We start from the raw sequence: 17269 nt of genomic DNA on the forward strand, positions 1-17269 counted from the left end.
GTGGGGATTGTTTTTCTGCTTGTGTGTGTGTGGTGTGTGCCGCTCTGTGGTGTCTCTTCTCTCTCCCTCCCTCCTTCCTTCCCACTTCTCTCCTTCGTTCCCTCCCTCCCTTTCTCCTCTTCCATTCAGGTTGGTTTTCCCACCTCTCATCCATGCCTGTCCCAGGAATGGTAGAGCCAGACCTTTTCTGAATTATTTATAGACCGGTACCAGCTGTTTTCAATTCCTCTCGTGTGCACTCCGTGGGAAATGCGGGGTTTCCTCCCCCTTTTCCTTAAAACGAATTGATATCTTTTTCGGAATGCATTTTTCTCACCCTCTGGGGGACACTCGAATCCAGCCCTGACCGCCTCTTTTTCCCCCTTAGGAAGGGGACGCTTTGGGAATGACCATGCTCCACGGAGGGACGGCGCCGGCCCCCAGCTTCTCCATACAGAGCTTCCTCCGCTAAAGCTCCAAAAATCAAAAACCATAATTGCCAGAAGAATCATTCAAAATCTATTCCAGCCACTAACCTCACATGCACACGGGATAATTACTCTGGATTCTGCATTGTGAGCCGCTCTCCACACCCTGAATTACCTTTGATCAAATCTTTTTTCTTTGAATCTGCATCTCTTCCAGACACAAGATTAAAACAAAATTTACGCTAAATTGGATTTTTAATTATCTTCTGTTCATTTATCCTCCGTCTTTCTTATGTGGATATGCAAGCGAGAAGAGACTGGACTTTCCCAACATGCTCACTCCCTTAATCTGTCCGTCTAGAGGTTCGGCTTCTACAAACCAAGGTAGGGCAAATTCTATTTTATTTTTTCCTCACCTGGGGTAGGGATTCCTTGTTTTATCTGTCTCTTGTACTCCCTCAAAGGATCTTTTGGGAAGAAAAGGTCACAAGGTATTAAAATAATGCTGTTTGGGGGAAAAGGCTTATTGCAAAGAGGGAAATCTCCCATGTTATTTCTTTTCCTTCTCTCATTAAACAGGTTTGGGTTGGGGGGGCAGGGGAGTGTGAGTGGGGGTATGTAGGCAGGAAAGATATTGGATGGCATAAGGGATGCAGATACAGCAAGCCAGGAGACCTGTGTGATTTTCAATTTAAATAGCATTTTGTTCACCCAGAGATAAGGCTCTGATTTTTATGGGAATCTAGAAATCTTTTCTCCCCCCCACCCCAGGCTGTCTTTTCCCCCTTGTCACCTTTGTGCCTCTCTCCCCATCTTTGCCTTCCTAGGCATCCTTTCTGTGCCCTTTAAACAAATAAAAATAATGATTGAGATCATTGTGGTTGTTGTCCTGAAATCCACTTGCTGTCTAAAGGGTTTACATTGGGCCCAGTGATCCCAGGAGGCCTATTGGAGAGGGGCAGGTTCGGGGCAGGTCTAGGTGGGGAAATCAGGCTGCTCTAAGAACACCTGGAATTGAAGGACGTTGCAGGTTAAGCGGACTTAAATATTAAGCTTAGAAAGAAGGAATTCTGTCAATATTCTGCTTTAATTTGTATTTTTTGAGTGCTATTATTTTTGAGCTGTAAATTTCTCCTTCTGTCTACACATCTATTTATACCCACACATCCTCCAAGCAAACTGTTACTTCCACAGTCTTGCAAAATGGCTATCTTGCAGAGTTCTAAAATGCTGTGCATGTGGAAGGGGTGCAGAATTCGACACGTGAGTCTTTGTGTTAAACAAAGAGATGTGCTGTTTGCATGTGTGAGTCTTGTATCCTCAAAAATAGAATTAGTACTTTAATTTTTTCTCTTTCATCCTTTTTTACAATATGTGAAATGTGGTTAGGCAATATTCTAATGTACTTGGAAAGAGAAATAGCAGGAGAAATGGAAAAGACTTAGCTAATGACTCTTCATCTAGTCACTCATGCAATCCAAGACAACTCCTGAGAAAATCAGCTCACCCATGGGCTGGAGGGCCATGATGGCGAGTGCCCTGCTCTTCTCTTGGCTCCACTGACCATATACCCCCAAACTCTGAAGGCATCCAAATGCTGGAATCAGATTGGGATAAAGATTTTCAAAAATGTGTAGCAGGATCATTAGAATCAGTAGTATTTCTAAAGGTATTCTAGACCTCCCCCCACCAATTTTTTTCCTGGCATTTTTGTAAAAATACTTTGAAACAATTCAAAATACTAAAATGATGTGGGGGAAGTGGAGGATGGTCCTCATCACTCAACATGTTGGTAGATGATAGTTCTTTATTGTCCTGAAAGGGTGGACGTAATCCAAATTCACTATCCCCTCCTAGGTTCCATTCTTTTGAGCTTTTATTGCTGAAATGCTAATCTGTAGCCATGGTGTAATCAGAGTGGGTGGGTGGGACCCCACTTTGAACCATACTCTCACCATGTCTACAAATAGCTGAGGTTATCTGGTGTGTGCTCACCTTAGAGATACCTGAGCTGGTTCCCCATCTGCTTCTGCTCCTTCAAGTAGGAGGATGAACTCTTAATTTTACTTCAAACTAGAACAGAGGTATGGGTGAGTAAGGCAGCTTCATGTGCAATGATTTCATATGTACAGACAGATAAGGACAAGAGGGTATCCACAGGGCACATGGCCTCTTTTGCGCCCCTGGTGCCTATGACACCCGTGCTCTATACCCAGTACGTCCTTTGGAATGTTTGTTGGTGATGAGGATGACAAAGAGGCCTTTTGACAGGGTCTCAGCCAACTCATTTGTCTTGAATACCAATGGATTAAGCCAGGATCCAAGCTGTTAGTTAGTTGGCCCTAAGAGTAGGCAAAGGAGAATAGGTTAAAAGGGGAGGGTGTTGAGGAAGAGAAGTAAAAGTAGGTAAGAAAGAGAAAGGAAAGGTAGCCCAAATGGAAAGGGCTTGATAGGATCCAAGGAGGAATCACCACAGGTGGTCTGTACCTTTGTAACATCCAGAGCCATGTTGGAGACCCTGCTGAGGAGGCAGGTGTCGCCCATCCTTGTGGACATTGTCCCTGAGGCTGTGACTCAGTGGTGCTCTGGTGTCTCTCAGGCCATTGTTCTCTCCCTTTTTGCCCTCATACCACAAAGAGATGACTCTTCTCCTTCCCCCAGCCCCTTACAGTTTGGGTTACATGGGAAAGGAATGTGGCTGCTGGTGGGAGGAAGAGCAAATTTAACTTCAATGGAGGAGCCTCCATGATGTGCAATTGAGAAAAAAAAAAAAAGACTTCCCAGGAAAACATGGTTAAGGATGATAGATTGGTGACTTCAAGGAAGCAGGACATCATGGTTATCTTCTATGTCTGTGTTTTAGGGGTGGCAAAGCACGATGGATCTCTGAACACAGAACAATTTGGTCATTTAGGTATAGATGTTAACAGGCAAGGAGAGGAGCAGGGTGTGCGACTGCATTTTCCAGGTTTTTCTCTCCCATTGGTTCTAACCCTAGGAAGTCTGTCTGTCTGAAGAGCCTTGCTTTGCTACTGTATTTATGTAATTTTTGTCAGCGGTAGATGCAGGCAGAGAAAATAAGTAAGGAGGCAAAATGACAGGAAAGGATGGGAAAGAGAAAAATTTCTACTTTGCACACCAAATGCCTTTCTTTTAGGCTGGTTGAGAAGAGCGACTTCCTCTGGAGAAGGGATGAACAGCAGGAACCTCAATTTTGTGTTCCTGCTTTATCTCCAAAAAGATGGCTTCACACCCTTGACCATATTCCTTGACCTTCATGTATAAGCACTCATCTTTGTGTGAGAAAGGGCAGTGGGCACCCGGGAGCTGGACACATGGACCCAAATTGTTTGGTGGAATGAGTGGTGTTTGACAGGGGGAAGCAGGCCTGAGCTGATCCAGCCTTTGGCCACATATTATCTTGTGAAACATTCTTCCAGATTTTCCATGAATATAACAAACACAGGGGCAGCATTTTTTTTTTCTATTTTCTTGTTTGAGAGTCTAAAAATGAAGGTGACATATCCACTACCACTGACAGGTTAAAGCAAAAATTTTGTTAATTTTATGGACTATGAAATATAAAAGGAGGCAGGAGGTTGAACAAGTTGTATGTGAAGAAATTATAGCCATCAACATATCTAGAAGTCAGGGAAGAGAAAGAAGCTGGGGTTGAACTCGCCACTCTAAAGGTTCAGAAAAGAATTGTTCTGCAGGATCGCCTTCTCTCTTTAATAATGAAGACCTGATAAACCCACTCATGTCACGTATCTGGCCAGGGTCAGGAGTGGATGAGCTGCAAAAAATTAAGCTCCTCCTTTTCCTCAGTGCCATTCTATACCATCCTTAAGAATTCTAGAAATTTCTTCTTTTCAGTAAATTACATTTTCATTCTCTGCTACTGTGCATATGATTAAACACTAGTATTGTCTCTCTCTGTAAATAAATATAGATCAGCAGAGTTACTGGTCTAATGAATTGTTCACATTTATTAAAGTGCATCTCCTCTTTGCAACCACAAGAAGAAGTCTCCAGGGAGAGTAGATTAGCGGTTGAATTGACATTATCTTCCAGAAGGAGGCCAAAGATAGAAGAACAGAATGTAGTCGGGATGAGGGGGTGGGCATAACTCAGAGAAGGTGGGTTTTTGAGGTTCACCTGTGGCTGTTTCACAAAATTAATTGTATGGTGAACTTTTGGAGGCTTGTGACTCCAGAGAGGTGTATTCGGGAATATTTGGTTGTGTCCTTCATGTTTTCCAACCACTTTATTTTTCTCTTTTCACTTTCTGGCACTTTCAGCTTAGGTTGGCAGAAAAAGGACAGAGTGCACGTGTTGTCCCCTTGTTGAAACTCTCCATGACTACTCCCACCAGTGTGATGGCTTTGCTTTCTGTGCTCACCAGCACCTGTTCATGCTCCTTAGTAGACTTTATCCTAATTGTGTTCATGTGCTCTGTTTTCCTACAAAGTTTGCGAATTTCTCAAGGACCTGGAAAGATGTTTTATTTGTCTTGGAATCATTTGTACTTAGTGTAGTGGTTGGCACATAATAGATATTCAGAAAATATTAAACGAATGAATGGAGAGAAGAAGTGAAATATTAATTAGCCAGTGACGCTATTGTTTGTCCTGATGGGTATGGGAAGGGTTGGAATTAAGCTGTTAGATGCATCAAGAATATCAGAGCTCGATGACACTTCTGAGAGCATCAGCTCTGACCTCGTTTAAGAAAGATGAAAAGACTGCAGTCCAGGGACATTAAGTCATTTACCTAAGGTTGCGTAGTTCCTTAGTGCCAATGCTTTGTACACCACATCATCAATTAGAGTGAAATGGGGAGATTATCTGTGGATCTCAAATACCTGCATTAGTGCTTCTCAAACTTTATTGTATATTGGAATCATCCGGGATCTTGTTAAAATGCATGTTCTGATTTAGAAGATCTGAGGTGGGGAGCAGCATTCTGCATGTCTAACAAGCTCCTAGGTGGTACCCAAGTTGTAGGACATTGAGCATCCACACTGACCCTGCATGTAATTATAGACCATGGCTAACATTGATAGTTCTGCCTATATTCTACTTTTGGGATTTCCAGCAGTTCTGCTCTGTCTTTAAAAAAAAAAAATCAGAAAGTTCACCCTTCTCCTCCCCTCTTTCCCCCTTCCACCCACATTTATCTTTTGCTTCTTCCCTTTTCGTCCTCTATGCACGCTTATTCTGGTCCTTCTCAAAACTGATTCTTCTCTTTCTTGTTCTTCTTTCTATGCCCTCTTGCTTTTTATTTTGTCTCTTTATTAATGACTCTTTTCTTCCACACTATCCTCTTCTAACTTTATTTTTGTGTTTTTTGCTCTACTCAATTATCCAACAAACATTTGTTAAGAACCAGTATCTATCAAACATTGTGTTATGAAAAAAGAATTGGCCCTGGTCCATACCTTCCAGTAGCTCAAGATCTGGCAGGGTAGATGTGTGTGAGGAGATAATCATATTCTTAGGTAAGCTCTATCAAGGAGAGGCTCCTGGGAGAGTGAGGAGGGCTTCATGGAGGAGCTGGCATTTAAATCCTGTCTTGAAGAATAAATAGGAGTCTTGTAGGAGAAGGAGAGAAAGGCCACTTTAGGAGGCTGGAGAGCACATAGAGAGGAAAGTAGGTGTAAGGGGCAAGTGTCCTGTTGGTTCTCATCTCAGGGAGCGGAGGAGCACAGGAATGGGCTGGTTCTTTGATTAGGAGTTTTAGATTCCAAATGACAAGGCAGAGAATAAAGCCAGAGTCGTCTTAAAAGGAAAAGAAAGAATCTCTAATTTCTGCATTAGTGATTGTACAGTTAATGATTCCTGGCCCTGTTTATTAGGCTTGCTGCTAGAATGAGCAAATGATTCTGTTTTCTTCTTAGACCACTGGATTGCAACTAACTTTGGTGATGGCCATTACAAAGAAAGGGACAGCTGTTAGTTGGTTTGCGTCCAAGGACAGAACTGGATCCTAGCCCAGGCCAAGCTACTCAGAATGAGGGACCAGCCTAACCCATGTGTTTCTGGAGTGGGGAGGTAGAAAGCTGCCATGTCCTTCAGATACCAGCTGCTTTCTGGGATGGCAAAGGGGAGTGGTGGATGAACAAGGCCTCAGTTATTCCTAGGAAATTCACAGAATGTTTTTTGGTAGCCTTTCTGGAGTGGACTGATATGATAGAAGTTTTTACTCCTGGGGATGACAAGGTGTAGAGATGCTGGGAGGTGTCTTCAGTCACCACCTGATTAAACTGCTGTGTTAGTGCCTAAGGGAAGATGGCTTCAAAACTGATGTTTCCCTAAATTTTATTTTCATCTCCTGCTCTCCATCATTCTATCCTTTATCTACCCTTTCATCATTTCTCTGTACATTGTGGTTTGTATTAGTAAAAGGAATCTGAGACCAGCCTGAAGACTTTTTAAAGATTCATTATGTAGAAAGAGAGTTCCTGGAAGATATGTGGGTGAGTGAATGCCCACCACAGGCTGACTTAAGGGGCCAGGCAGGTGACTTGAGGGGCAGGGCAGGGGAGGCATATTGACCAGGCTATGCCTAGGAGCCCCGGGAGAGGGAAAGGAGGAAAAGCCAGGCCAGCTGTGTGGGAATGGCAGACTTGGAGGGAGAGAGAAGCTACAGGCTTTGACCCTCATTGAAGTCTAGCTTGATTGGGGAGGAGAATGTCTGTAGTAGAAAGTGTCCTAGATGGGGACGATTTCAGGTTTTGATTAACCCACCCTCTGGACTGCCCACCTGCTCACAAAAGGCAAATGGTGTTATCTTCAGGGCGTTCTCCATGTCTTTGTTTACTGCCTCACTTGGACTATGAATTTATTTCTTTAGAACGAAACATCAAGCTTAATGGTCTCAATCTTTATATAGAGTAGAACCTCTCAGGGATTCAACTGGTTAGAATTTCTTAGAAAATTAGTTCTTGTTTCTTTCTGAAGGGAAGGAATTAAAAACCATGGCTGGATAAAAGCACTACATTGTTGGGGGATGGGAGGAGAGAAGTCTTAGCCAAAACCTGGAGCTTAGGTGAATCATTCTCTGTGAAAATGCCCAGACATAATGAAGCAATTGTCCCACCTTTTAGGGGCCATCGTTTGGTCACACAGATGTCCCACAGTTTGTGCCTTTGGATTAGGGATCAGTGTCTTCCATGTGTGTCCCCATACACACCACCCACATTCCCACACACTAGACTCGTGTATGCTTGGATGTGTTTGTGCAGTGACTTATCTACCAACCACATTAGCCAAAATGATCTGAAGTGCATTAAATGTGTGTGTGCATCTTAGGTACAATAATGCACATGGGGAGGGGGTGTGGCAGGGGGTAATACAGTGTTAATGCTGATGGTCCTTTTGGGGATTACTTGTCCTTCCTGGCAACTACCAATTTAAAACTATGAAAATAGTCCTAAGGTTAGCCATATGGTTTAAAGCCACATGCATGTGGCAGAGCCTCGTCCACTGAACATCATTTCAGTGTTTTCCTCTCCATTACCCTGCCCCACAAGTCACCTTGGGATGCATCTCTCTTAAATCAGCCGGTGGTGTGCATTTGGACTGTTCACATATCTCAGAGCCCAGAGTAATCCTTTCATGTGCAAAGGGTCTTTGAAATGCTGGGTTTTTCCAGCCATTTAGTAGATGCCTCCATGATAATGAAAGAGGTAGTAATCTCAGGCATCAGATGCTTATCTTTGGTTCTGCTCCTTTCCTCTGTGGGCTATGTGTAAACTGTTGACTCCAGGCCTTGATTTGCTCATTTCTGTAACAGTGACAGTGGTCTTAGCTGGTGATTCTTAACCTTACTTCAATAATAGAATCATCCACAGAGAATAAAACAAAAACAAAAACAAATACAGAACACTAAACAATGATAACCACTATCCTAACAAACCAATGAAGCCCATACTCGGGGGCATTGAACCCCCAGTAGTTAAATTAAACTCTGCAAGGGAGAGATCCAGGAAGTGATCATTTAAAAATCTTCCCCTGGGGATTCTAAGGTGCATCCATATTTGAGAACCGCTGGGCAGGATGATTGACAAGGCACCTGTTTGCTATAAGCAGTATGTTATCTGAGCTTTCTAACACATACAGTGAAACTCCTATCGTTTTAAACCTGTTACATGACTAGTAGAGGGTCCCTGGGCTAGAAGTTTAAAAAAGTGATTGGGGTATGAGAGGATTTAGTCTACAGAGTGCACACAAGGGGTAGAAATGGCAGTTGAATGAAGGGCAGAGCTGTGTTTACCCCGTTCCTGAGTTTTCCCAACACTGATGCAGGCCTGGTGTTGAAAGTTAGAGACTCAAGGAGAATGCTTTCCCTGACACCCTTGGCACAGGTGTGGCTGTGAAATAGGGCGAGTGGCCCTTGCTTCTGCAAACATCCTCTGATCCACTTAGTCTTTATTGAGGGTGCCCCATTTCTTGGTTCAGAGAGAAAGCCTCATTTCACTCTTTTGTAACACTGTAAATGCAGGAAAACTATTAATAAATGGGGCTGGATATGCAGACCCTGATTGACTGGTGAGGGGTGCGAATGGTGCAATTATCTGCGTGCTGGTTAGAATTCACTAGCCCTGTTACCCTCCCTCTCAGTGCTCGAAGTAGAATATTCCAGGCATGAAGAGAAGGAAGAGGGCGGGAGGCATTAAGATGTCGTTCTTCTTTGCTTGTAACTTTAATCACTGATTATTAGGCTGGCTGGGTTAATAGTTTTTTCACATCCTTCCTTTTTGGCTTCCTCCCTTCCCTGTTTTAAAATAAATGTGAACCTAAATGTACAGAGGCAAGATTTTAAAGGCCCCAGATTTATGGATCTGTGTTCCTTTAAAAAGATAAACCATAGAAGAGTAAGAGCACTAGTTCTTTTTTTGGGTATCTGCTAAGAGCCAGATGAAAGAGAAAAGTTATGAGGGGTGGTTTGGACTCTCTGTGGTGTTTGGGGGGCCATATATGGGTGTGAGGTGCTGAATATTTGAGAGAAAATTAAGACATGTACTCATTGATCTGAATTTCCAAATATTTATTGGTTGGCTCTGTGTAGGCAAAATAGCCAAACCATGGAGGTACTGCAGTCTTACCCTTGGATTCATTATCATGCATGTCCCTTTAACCCGTGACTTCTGTGGAGCCACAGTGATATCTTTTGGGTTTGAGGCTCTTCCTCTTGTCACCTTGTTAGAGACTCCAGAATTGTTTCTGAGCTTGACGGGGAATGGAGAAAATTTCAGCCTTTTTCGGATATTGTTTATGCCCGTATTCTGATTTTTCCTTCGGGTCACATAGAAAAAAGGACTGCAGAAAAAAATTCCACCCTGATCAGTATAGGTGCTCAGATTTGGAAGGTCTTTCTTGGGTAGGGGAATGCTAACCCTTTGGGTTTTTGAAGAAAGAAATACTGGATGTTTTTTTTTTTTTTAAGAACCTACATGTAGAAGAGAAATCACTTTTATTTAAAAGTGATCCAATTGGCTAAAAGTAATCAAATTGGATTAATTTTTCATTTTTCCTCGGGAACAAGATTCGTGCCCTATGTCATTTTATGTCCTCCGTGCTTAGCAGAATGCTTTCTGTATCTGGTCAGTGCTCAGAAAATGCTGATTGTCAGTAGAGAGATGATGATGGAAATGAATGTGTGTTGAGGATAAAGTTGACATGTTTATGCCTTTTATGTTTCCATTTCCTTGCCATCCAAGGAATCTCTTAATGCTTTGGGTGAGATTTACTAGGGATGAATAGATGAAAGTATCCTTAGTGCCAGCTTTAGGTCACTGGAGTAAAAATATACCCATTCCTTAGTGCCTTGCTTCTTCTGAGCTTCCCTCCACATTGTGGTTTTTTTTTTTTTGTTTGTTTTTTCCACAAAACTCTCCTTGTCACTGAGGGTGCTGCTCCATTTTCCTTCAAGTTCTCCGTAAATACTATTTGTGTCTCAAGGTTCATCCTGAAGGCAGACTCCACCATGAAGTCTTGCTTGATCTCCCCAACCAGAAATAAGCTCTGCCAAGCTGTTTGTTCATGTTTTCCTTTTCTCATCCCTCCATTTGGATAATCGTCTTGAAGGCTCTTTCATCTAGTATCCCCCAATCACCTTCACTGTGCTGGGCTCCCTGGAATAAATGGGGTCATGCATCCACACCTTCTCAACCTCTCCTTTTTATTCTGCACTTATACAAAGATGCTTTGATTACATCATGAAATTCAAGGTTGGTGCTGAAACTCGTAAACGATCTTGCAGTAATCATAGCAGCCACTTGGCTTATTGATGGATCCGTGTTTAGGTAACTGAGACAGGGATCAGGAAAAGGAGTAAGAAGATCCCAGAATTAGGTAATCAGGATTTGTAGACCATTTTAAAGATAATTAGTGGAATGAAAATGCTAAGAATTATTGTTCTCAATCCAAATGTAATAGTTATCTGCAATGGAACTATTTGCTTGAGACAACTTTTTGTTGAAATTGAGCTGAGAGTTGGCCGTAGATATTTATGTCACGCCTATTATATGTTAGGTTTTGTTAACATATGTTATCTCATTTAATCATCACCACAAGGCTGGCATTATTATTTCTGTTTCTCAGATGAACAGAGAGAGGATTAGAGAGCTCAAGTTTACACAGCTGTAAACAGCAAGCCAGGATTCCAACATAGGCCTTTTTATTCTAACCCCTGGCTTCTTAAATTAATAGAGCTGCCTCCACATAAAAAAAGCTAAAGGTTTATGTTGCATGTGGAGGAATCATAAATGGCATATACTTTAAACTTGAACTAACATGAATTTTTTCTGGATCCCTTCTCTTTGGGGTTTGCTCTTGGTTAAAGGCAAAATTGTTTTAAAATGGAAAAATGGATCGCTATAAAACAAACAATTTCTGGATTTGATTTAGCGAGGATGAAGAGTGAGACATTCACGGCACTGGCTAGCTGCATCTCCTGGGTTTCTCAGATAGCAAACACTTGGACACCATCTTCTTGGCCTTCTCTGTAAACATACTTCATCTCAGAAATTGAAGACTCCCCTAACAGGGGGCCATCCACTTTCCACTGCTCATTTGATCTTGGACATTTTGAAGATTACTCATTTTCTTGTATCTATTTCTTTCTCAACCCCGTTTGTGAACTACTACTTTGAGTGTAAAGTAATAGTGCAAGAGATTGGCAGTCAGAAATACAGGGTGGCCATAAAGTTCATATGCAATTTAAAATAGGGAATTATTTTAGAGAACTATTTTTAATTGCACACGAACCTTATGGCCACCCTGTATTGCTTTGTTGTTGGATTTTATTATTAACAGGCAATCATCATCATTGTTTGAAGGGACATTCAAGAAAGGATATGAAGGGGCTAGTTTTGTTTCAAATGTCTACATCAACTATTGACTTGGAAAGTAATTTTACATAAAATAAACTTATCGAACAAAAGTTAAATTTCCTAAGTCTTAATTTTTCTATTAAGAAAGAGGATAGCTGAGTCCTAGCACTCTGGGAGGTTGAGTCAGGATGATTTCTTGGGGGTCAGGTGTTGGAGACCAGCATGAGCAAGAGCAAGACCCTGTCTCTCCAAAAAAGTAGGGAAATTAGCTGGGTATTGCAATGCACCTGTGGAGTCCCAGCTACTTGGAAGGCTGAGGCTGAGGCTTTAGCCCAGGAAATTGAGGTTGCAGTGAGCTATGATGATGCCACTGCACTCTAGACTGAGTAACAGTGTGAGACTCAGTCTGGGCTGTGGGAAGGAAGAGGTATCCATTGGTGCCACGGAAGTTCTGATGCTTTAGCTTTACTGCATGCATATTTTTAAACTACTTTTCAGGTGGGATTAAGGAAGAGCCCTGACCTAGGGACCTGGCAGTCGGGTCCCATCTCAGCCCCCCTGGTCCACACTGCGTGATTCAGGGAAGTTATACAATCTCTCCGAATTTCCTTCCTCTTGTGTAAAATGAGGTCTTTAGGAAAGACAATTTTTGTGCTATGGATCAAATGAGGAAATGTAAAAAGTCATAAGTTTAATGCACACACCTGCAATATGGAATACACAATGATAATGAATAATTTTATTTTGTTCTAAATATCTGGTTCTCAGTGGATTTTATGGCCTTCAGTGCAGCATGTCCACTCCCAGGGGACAAGAGAATAGAAAGTATCTAACAGGAAAGACGTTCGTGGTGACATCCTGGGACCCTGAGCGCAGAGCAGCACCCAGGAATGATGACCTGAGCTTTTTAATCTTTAGTCTATATCTCTTTCCAGGTTCTCTTTCACAATATTTCTTGAGAAAACTAGATAAAGACTTGTCAGAAAGGGAACAAGACTAATCTTTCCAGTTTTACATGTGGAACTATTTTTTCCAGGCATATCTTTTGTCTTTACAAGATCCAAGAGGAGCAGAGATGGAGACAGTGATACAGCCGAGGAAAGGAGACTGTGGCAGTCTGTTGTACACTCCAGGCCCGGTGCACGCATCCGCCTCCGTCCACATTGCTCTGCCTGTCTTACCCCATGTGGTTCATGCCTCATTTACCTTCAAGATTTGGCCCAGGGGTTCTCTGGCCCTTCCTGGTCCCCGCAGGCTGGGACCACTGCCCTTCTCCTGCTCCCACAGCCCTTCTCTGGTGTAAAGGGATTGCTATCGTGTTTCTGTCTCACGTACCTCACAATGTGAATGTCTCAAGAGCAGAAGCAGCATCCCTGCTTGTGCCCCTGTGTGTGCCTAGCAGATTGCTGGCACCTGGTGGACATGTAATAAAGGGCTGCTATCTTGGTGGTGAGCACCGCAGGCTTGGAGCTTGGTGCCTTGTGTATTACACCTATTGTAACTCTGCCAGCCACTCTCAGAGGGATGTCAGATCGTTACTTGCATCTTACAGATGAGGATACCGCAATGCAAAATCATTAACAACTTGCTTAGCTTAAATGGCAGAACCAGGATTTCAACCCAGCAGTTTGGCTTGAACTAACACACTGAGGCTCTTTGCTCTACAGCAGCGGTTCTCAGCCTGTGGGTCGCGACCCCTTTGTAACAATGAAAATATATCCTGCATATCAGATATTTACATTATGATTCATAGCAGTAACAAAATTACGGTTATGAAATAGCAACGAAAATATGGTTGGGGTCACCACAACATGAGGAGCTGTATTAAAGGGTCGCAGCATTAGGAGTTATTAGGAAGGTTGAGAACCACTGCTCTATAGCTTCGTAGTAAATGCTTTTGGTTGATTTGGTGGTCAGAGACTTAAAAGAAACACACCGTGTGTCCAGTTCTACCTAAGGGATAGTGGAGAAAGGGAAGAAGGGTGCACAGCAGAATTTGAAGAAGCTTTAGGACCCGTAGAGTACAAGTATTTGTGGAGCTCATTCTTCCCGTGTGCTCATTACCTATAGGAGACACCAGGAAGTCTTCCAGAAACTCTGAAGAAGTAGTAGTGTAGTTACTGTTGAGTTAGGCAGAGGGTGAAGTGCGTTGCATTTGCAGCACTTGAACTTCTTAGCCGCTTGGTGCCATCTCTGGGCTTCCTCAGTTTTCCTGGCCACCATCTTCTCCATCCATTCTTACTGCAGTGTGACATGGTGGCAGGCATGGAAAACAGTCTTTACGAGCAAGGACAGAGGAGGCAGACCTCCAGGGTTTATATTCGGACCCTGATTTGTTTATTGGGCAAATGTTTTCACTTCTCTGTGCAGCCCTTGTCTATAACATGAGGCATTAATAATTCTGGCTTTTTCAAGTTGTTAGATTTGAGTGAGTTATTTCACTTTGAACCATATTTGTCACAGAACAAGCATTCCATGAGTATTAATCACTGTAACTACCCCCACCCCTGACCCACAAAGTGCTCTAATCAGAAGCCAGGTGATCAGGTGAGAAAGAAGTGATGCTTAGTTGTCCCATCTATGAAACCTGTGGTGATTTCTGAATTAGAGACTTCCACATCAAGACTGGCATTGACCTCCTCAAGGCTGGCAAGAGAAGAACGTATGTCCAAAAGGTGACAGGTTTCTAGAGTATTTAGAGAACAGGAATACTTAGTAAAAAACAATTCAAAAGATACAAATAGGTATCAATTAGCTGAGGATTAAAAGTTTAAGTGAGCCTTGGGCAAAGTCACCATGAACTGATCAAATGTAGAACTAAATGGAAATCTCTAAGGAAAATTAAACAAGCAAACAAAATTTGAGGCAGAAGAGAAAGATTTTCAATGGAAGAAGGCAACAGAGGCCAAGGCAAGACAAACTGGAGGTAATAATAACAATCACATTTCTAGAGTTTATCGAGAACTTTCTCATATTTCTTCCTACACACTATGTGATCTTCCTAAGAACTCACCAGGAGGAATTTGGGGCCTGAATTATCATCCCCATTTTAAAGATGAGGACACTGAGGTACAAAGTGCACTAAATGCTACGAAGTGCCCAGGTTGTTCAAAATTAATACCATCAAGAAGAAGAAAGAGCTTGAGCTTAAGCCCAGCTTTTCTGAATCTCAAGTCCAAGGCTCTTTTTACTCTGCTTCTATCTTGTGATAGTTTAGGAGAGCAGCTTGCTGCCTTAGATGAGAAAATTTGGAAAAAGCCTGCTTGGATAAACAAAGAGCTTACTTTAAAAATAAAGTGACTCTGAGGGCAGGTGGGCATAACCAGAAATGGTGAAGGTTGTGGAATCTGAAAAGGCAAGGTCAATATGTCATGCAAAATATTTAAGGGTTTAGGAGCATTGGAATTATTATCATTTTACTTCTCCATCTTTTACTTTATGTTCTAAAATTTCCACAATAAAGCATATTATTTTTATAGTCAGGAAGGGTAAGTAGGAAATGAAAAATAAAAACTTGAGTTATATCAGGAACTAAAGGAAAAGCAGTAGAAGTCATTTCCCTAAGATCAAGAGGTGTACCTTTAATTTCTTAGAAATGTAACTGGGAACTGTGATAACGTGTCACATGTGTGGCAGTGTGCACGCACGTGTCTCTCTGTGTGTATAATCTGGACTCTAGCATGAGCTAGGGAACACAAAACCAACTTGAAGAGGATTTTCAAACATTAGTTAAGAAGAATATGATCAACAACCTCAGGTCCCAGTGATGGATTCTAAAGTGTCTTCAATAAAGAAATAGTCACCTCTGGGCCAAAGGGTGACTAAAAATCTCTGAGGGCTGGCTTTTCCTAATCCTCTATGATTTTACCCTTTTGCCATTTGGGCAAAATCATAGAGGACTGCAAAAAGCTAGTCCTCAGAAATTTTAAGGTGTTAAGAATTTGTGATTTTTTTTAAAGATGTAATTTAAAAAAAAAAGGAGACGATGGCTAGAAATTACAAACGCATGGGCATAAATGTTAGATTGGAAAATATTGAACACTCAGTTACCAACACCTTGAAGAGCCCAGGGGCAGAAATCACCAAAATGGCTTTTTTTTTTTTAGAAAAAGAGCCTCAAGTTGTTGCCCTTGGTAGAGTGCTGTAGCATCACAGCTCACAGCAACCTCCAACTCCTGGGCTTAAGTGATTCTCTTGCCTCAGCCTCCCAAGTAGCTGGGAGAACAGGCGTCTGTCACAACACCCGGCTATTTTTTGGTTGTTAGTTGTCATTGTTTGGCAGGTCCGGCCTGGATTTGAACCTGCCAGCTCAGGTGTATGTGGCTGGCGCTTTAGCCACTTGAGCTACAGGCTCTGAGCCCAAAATGGCTTTTTTTTTTTTCCCCCTTTGTTTTATTCAAGCCCTCCCCAAAATGGCTTTTTAAAGAACAAATTGTATTAGGTCTGGGGTTCTGTGAGACATATAGGCTTGGTGGGTGGCAAGAGACATGTAATTAAGGAAAAGTAAGGGAAGTTTTGGGTCCAGCTCACCCTGAGATTCTGTCTGTTAAACAAGGAAAACGCGGTGAGTCAAATAGGTGGGGCTCTACGTGGGGTGGTGGCAGCAGCACATGTGGTTCTTCCCTGGAGGGATTTGGGCCCAGCTTCTATACACATTGTCAACAGGGTGGGGACAGTGGTCTGCTTCTTGTGTCTGGACAGAGATGGCTGGGCTCCTGCAGAGGGCTGGGGTGTCCGGCCAGGGCCACTTTGCAGTTGTGGTGGTGGGAATCGCCGTGTTTACAGCCCCCCAGACTGACTACCTGCTTTATCTTTGCTAGCCTCCCACTTTTCCCCTGCCCCCCCCCATCCACACATAGATTTGCTCAGCGATTCCTAAAATGTGTGCTCTGATCCTCGTCCTCCCCAAATCCACTTTTGTACAAATTCCTCACATTCCACACAAGGTGTTAGGGGACTTAGGTTCCCTGACACCCATCCTGGGATGCCAGGTTGAGAAGCTTTGTTCTAGGCCAGGTGACATGTCTAAATCACATCCTGGCAGATAGCTGTTCCTCTAGTGCAGTGTTTTTCAACTTTTTTGTTTTTAATCTCACAGAGCCCTTGAGCCTATATTAAACTTCCACGGCACACTCAAATTATGTTGGTCAAAAAAAAAAAAAAAGAGTAAAATAAAGCATATACTTACTTGCTTTGAACTTATTTTGAAACTAATTTAATTAATGATCTTTAAAAAGTTTTGCAGCTCACCTAAGATCCTCTTATTTACAGCATGGTGCTGCGGCGCACGTGTGTGCATGGGTTGTAAATCGCTGCTCTACTGACTTGTCTCCAGGAGGGGGAGATTTTGGAGAAGAGTTTTTCCTTGAGACCCTGGCTCCTTTGTTCTTCCAGGATTAAGTAGCCTCATGGATTCATTTACAGAGTGTGAATGAAGGGTTGATGGCCAAGGGCAGGGCCTCTTTCCTGTGGAGTCAGGATTAATGCCTGTCCTCCAGAAACCAACAGACCAGGAGGTGAGACT

General features: G+C 42.6%; 1 protein-coding gene across 1 annotated transcript in view; it reads left to right on the top strand.

Moving 5' to 3' along the window:
- The first annotated feature begins 521 nt into the window (after window positions 1-521).
- GRIN2B (glutamate ionotropic receptor NMDA type subunit 2B) overlaps window positions 522-17269 on the top strand; it is a 474878-nt gene continuing 458130 nt past the window's right edge. Inside the window, exon 1 of the mRNA XM_053557785.1 lies at window positions 522-791. The gene's annotated coding sequence lies outside the window, so the exon portion shown is untranslated. The remainder of the gene's footprint in view (window positions 792-17269) is intronic.

Source organism: Nycticebus coucang, chromosome 12 (genome assembly GCF_027406575.1).
Source record: "Nycticebus coucang isolate mNycCou1 chromosome 12, mNycCou1.pri, whole genome shotgun sequence".
Taxonomy (NCBI): domain Eukaryota; kingdom Metazoa; phylum Chordata; class Mammalia; order Primates; family Lorisidae; genus Nycticebus; species Nycticebus coucang.